At 34.6% G+C, this 5,532-nt stretch overlaps 1 pseudogene; it reads left to right on the top strand.

Annotated features, from left to right (window-relative positions):
- The first annotated feature begins 2,343 nt into the window (after positions 1-2,343).
- LOC132034528 (oxygen-dependent coproporphyrinogen-III oxidase, chloroplastic-like) lies at positions 2,344-4,634 on the top strand (annotated as a pseudogene).
- The last annotated feature ends 898 nt before the right edge of the window (positions 4,635-5,532 follow it).

Here is a 5,532-nt window from a genome sequence, read left to right as displayed (position 1 = left end):
TAAATATCAAACGAGTTGTCCAATGAGTGGTTAAACCCAACTTATTAATAATATCACAATTGATCGCAAAATTGATTGACTCTACTAGTAGTTTAACAATAACTTATTGATCTAGTGATAATAGAATCAATGTTGTTTGATTATATGAATATTTGAACGTCAACGTATTCACTTGATAACAATTGAACATCCAACGAGTCGTCCAATGAGTGATTAAACCCAACTTATTAATAATATCACAATTGATGTAAAAATTGATTGACTACGATAGTTTAACAATAACTTACTAATCTAGTGAATCGATAATGGAATCAATGTTGTTTGATTATATGAATATTTGAACATCAAGCGTATTCACTTGATAACAATTGAACATCCAATGCCCGTTCGATAAGTTCTAATGTAAACAACCAAACGTTTCATAAACAACTTAGTGTTGTTTAACATAAACAACTACTATTTGCTAAGCAACAATCGATTGTTTGCTAAGTTTTCACAAAAATTGGGGTTCTGTTGTAAGCAACTAGGAGTTGTCGAAACAACTTTTTGTTGTTTATTGTAAGCAACCATTATAATATCGTATTTTTCTAGTAAATAACCACTAATTGTTTAACCCAACACTAGTTGTTTAACTACTTTTTGCGGGAAATAACTTTCTAGTGTAAACAACCATATATAAACATCATAAAAAGGATCACAATATAGCAAGATTTTTTTTAATATATATTCATAGCATATTATAAATTATCCATACATAGACATCATACTTTCACATTCAGAAATAGTTCAACAAAAAGATCTACCGATTTTTTCAACATAAATCATCCTAACAAACACATCCACAGTTTATGATTCCATTTTTTTTAAAAAAAAAAATAGCCACCACAAACTTTTCTTGTTGATCATCATGCTATTGTCATGCAAGTCGTCCCATGAAGTGTTATTGGCGATCAAGTGCTCAATGAACATTAATGAACATCCACAGTTTATTATTCCTCATCTTCTGCACTTTCTTCTTCTCTTACTGAACCACGAGCTGATGTGATCATTTCTTCTCCTCCTCACTCTCCCGATTTTCTTCTTCTGTTACCTAAGCTTATCTGAGTCTCCAGCTAGAGAAGACTCCTCTTTCGTTGTTCTAGCCTTTTTTGCTAGGCCTTTTTTTTTTATAAACTCTTTGATTTTTCTTTGTCATTTTATCTACATACATAAAGCATCTCAAAATTGTCAACAATAGAACAAATGAATAAGCTTCTCGAAGTTATAAAATAACTGCAAGTTGTTTAAACAATATGTGATTGTTTGCACATTAAACCTGTGGATGTTCAGATTTCATATATAAACAACTATGGATTTTTATTTAAAAAAAAAAAAAAAATTATACAACAAATTGACATTTTTTCCAGAATTTAATATGTCTGCATGTTGTTGTTTAGACATGAAACATGTGCAACTTCCTTCTCAATGTATAAATAACAATATGTTGTTTAATAAAGATGTAATTGCTTACACATCAACACTATCATTCTTTGACGCAATTATTTCGCAAGATACTGATACTTTGATCAGACTAAATCTAGGAGGTACAAGAATCTAGAAGCTTAATAAAAACATTCTTTTAGAAAATTTATCAAACACCTACGGCACAAACAACTTATTAAAGAGTTAATAATACTCAATTCTCATCTATTAAAATTGAAAGTGATAAAGAATTGAAAAGTAGAACAATCAATCATATACCCAACACAATCCAAACACCAAATATAAACATATCAACTTCCATTATTAATTCCATATACAACTATGTCTCACATAACACAATATTTCACCGATTAGAAAGGAAGAAAACATGAAGAGAGAAAAAAATGAGATTACCTTTAAAATTAAAATTGTCTTGAGGAGGTGAATTTGAAGAGTCGACAAAATAATGCTGATCTACCTTTGATTTTCGAATAAGGAAAGAATTGGGGGAAAAGAAAAGAGAAGAGAGAGAGGAGAGGAGAGAGAGAACAGAGAAAGAGGAAAGCAAGTTTTGAAAAATGGAGAAAATGGATGGGATTTTGGATTTTTGTTAAAAAAGTTTTTGATCTTTTTAATTTTTTACCCTAAATTTACAAATATTTTAATTCAACCCCATCTCTTCATAATTAACCCCTAATTAAATGTTTATAACAAAAGAAAAGGAAAAAAAAAAAAATAGAAATCCCCTATCCTTCATTCCACTCTCCACCCTTTTAGCTCATTTTCCCAACAAACTGCTGCAAGTCTGTAACCCCACTTATCACAAATCCAAGAAAAGCCCATTAATAAGCTAGTCATTCCATCTCAAAATTTCAGACTAGTCAGTAATCAAGACTGCTTTACTCCAATTCTCTCCTCTCCTTCATCCTCTTCCACCTAACCCCATTTCCTTGTTCTCCTTCCCTCCATTCTTCCTCTTTCATTAAATCCATGTACTTGCCCCTCACCATTCCCTTCAGAACTACTAAGAAAACAACACCCAACTATTCATTTCAAATTCAAGCATCAGCTTCCTCAATGATTGAAGAAGAAATACCCGAATCCCAATAGCCACAAACATTCCTTCGAGAATCCGATAAAGGATCATCATCAAATTCCAGCACTGTTAGAGGTCGGTTTGAGAAGACGATAAGAGAAGTGCAAGACAGTGTTTGTTTGGCATTGAAGAAGCTGATGGAGGTGCAAAGTTTAAGGGAAGATGTTTAGGTCAAGGCCAGGTGGTGGTGGTGGAATAAGTAAGGTATTGCAAGATGGGGATGTTTGGGAGAAGGCTGGTGTTAATGTTTCAGTTGTTTATGGTGTTATGCCACCTGAAGCTTATAGGGCTGCTAGGCCCACTGATAATGGAGATGTCCAGCCCGGCCCAGTCCCCTTTTTTGCTGCTGGCATTAGCTCTGTAAGAGCATTATTTCGTTGTTGTTACTATTTTCATTTTTGTATTCCTTGGAATGCTTTACCTAATACAGGGTCTATCGGAAACAACCTCTCTATCTCTACGAGGTAGGGGTAAGGTCCGCATGCACTTTACCTTCTTCAGACCCCACGTGGTGGGATTACACTGGCTATGTTATTGCTGTTGTTGGATTAGCTCAGTAAGTTTCTGCTTAAATCAAATTGAGTCAATTTCCCACATTTATCTTTTATATGGTAATTCAGAGGGTTTATGGATGGTATTACAATGCCTTTCTGCGGGATAGTAACATTGTTAGCGTACTTTCACGTCCTTCGATTTCTGTTACTATCTGTTGTTTCCTGTGCTTCGGTTATGCATTATATTTGGCTGTTGTTACTGTTCCTTTTTCTGAAAGCTACGTAATGCTTTCCTATTATTTGCTATGTCCGCTTTTACTTTTTTATTTTCTTTTTCATACTGTTTGGATATGCGCTTTTTGAGCCGAGGGTCTTTTGGAAACAATCTCTCTACCTCCACGAGGTAGGAGTAAGGTCTGCGTACACTCTACCCTGCCCAGACCCCACTTGCGGGATTACACTGGATATGTTGTTGTTGTTGTTACTATGCCTTTTGGACGACATACAATTTTTCAAGTTTACTGCGTTAGGTAGTTTAGAATTTATGTTTCTTCAGCTTCTACTGTTTAGTTAACAGCCATTAGAATGCTAGATCGTATTTCTCAATCCCAAACTAGTTCGATCATCCATTCAACTCTATTGGGGCCCATTTCATTCCAATACTAAATGATTTGTAATAGGCAAATGAGGTTCTTTAAATCTTACCTTGATCTCTATACTATAGACTAAAGTAATCAACGTTCTTTTCTTTTTTGACGATGGACAACTATTTGCTCCCTTCAGAGTTGTATCAGAGAATTCTAATCATTTACTGTGTTTCGTTGTTTACCAGGTGCTGCATCCAAAAAATCCATTTGCACCAACTTTGCATTTTAATTATCGTTACTTTGAGACTGATGCTCCAAAAGGTACTCTCTCTCCTGATTATGATTATTCTTTGTCAATAAGTATTCCAGTTTGTTTAAGATAGAACAAGATTTATCGGTGGTAGAGCAGAAATTGCACAACATAGGACTAGAGGTGCTAAATTCCTGTTGTGCTTTTGTATGAGATTTGAAAAGAGAAACTCAATTTACTAGAAAAGAAAGATGGCAGTTCCAGTCGGAGGACTGGACGGTGCTACCCCTTGGTGTGCACTGAATGCTTTATAGTAATATAGATGTCATGTGTGCTCCTTTTTGTAGTTTTACCTTCTAATCTTCATGATAGTTATCACTGGATTGATAATAAAAGGTGAATGCAGCTCCAAGGTGGCTCTTAACCTCTCCAAGTTGCTACCTCCTGTAGGTCACAGCAAGACAAATCCTGATACAGTAGCATAGTTGAATTTGGCTAGGGATTATATTCTTAAAATTGCAACAGTGAGGAATGAGGACACAGTCGTAACAAAAACATTGCAAGACATTATTTGGTTGAAGTGAGGTTGTACAATATAAAACCTGTTCTTCTCTTTTTCCACACCATGGCCCGAAGTTTATATCTCTATGCCTCTTGCAAACTTGTACTCCCTCCGGATAAAAAAAAAAGTGTCCACTTAGCCTTTTTTTCTTGGGTCAAAAAAGTGTCCACTTATCAAATCAAGAAAGAATTAACCTTGTTTTTCCATCTGGAGGGAGTATTACCTCTAATCTTTTTGGGGTATTGCACTTTTAGTTCCTCAATTACATACAAACTTCAATTCTCGTAATATCCAATTAAACACATTTTGTCCTTCATTTAGTATGTAATTTTGGTTTCTCCTCAATCGAATTCTCAAACTATAGCTACTTTTGAATCTACAAGTAGTAAAAATATAAACAAAAAAACAATTGTCACGACCCAAATTCTAAGGATCCGTGACAGGCACCAAGCTACTGACCTACCAAACGAACCAACTAACCATAACTGAACTAAAGCATTAAAGCATAAACTTATGCAAGCGGAAATTAAAGACTTTACAGACCAAAGTACTAAACCATAATCTTAATACATAAGTCAATGGAGCATCTAAGAGTACTATCTAAATCATAGTCTGACATTATAAAAGAAATAACAATAAGACTTAAACCTAGCCGCCATGGTAGAAGAATGAGTGATTCGCTGCTGACTGAAGCTCAGAAATCTTACTAACCATGCTCCTCACTAGTAACGAACTCGAATGTTCTTAAACATAAGAAAAGAAAAAAGGGAGAGTGGGTAAGTGCAAACGTACCAAATATGCATCTTCAACCGTCCCCTAATAGGTGAGATGAGGTTTTATACATACATAGAATAGTGTCATAATCTGTATTCTATATCATAAAGCATAAAGCATATGAATTGTATATGCATGAGAAATCTACCACTTAGCACATATGAGAATGTGCGTGAACATAAGGGCACATAAATGCAATCAGTAAGTCATAACATTCCGAAACATTAAGGATATGCAAGAATATGCAATAAAGCTGTTAACATAGATGAATGCCATCAAATGCAATGCTTATGCTCTGTCTTTCTATG

The sequence above is a fragment of the Lycium ferocissimum genome, chromosome 10 (assembly GCF_029784015.1).
Source record: "Lycium ferocissimum isolate CSIRO_LF1 chromosome 10, AGI_CSIRO_Lferr_CH_V1, whole genome shotgun sequence".
NCBI lineage: Eukaryota > Viridiplantae > Streptophyta > Magnoliopsida > Solanales > Solanaceae > Lycium > Lycium ferocissimum.
Note: the sequence above shows the minus strand (reverse complement) of the source record. Positions and strands in the feature narration are given on the sequence as shown.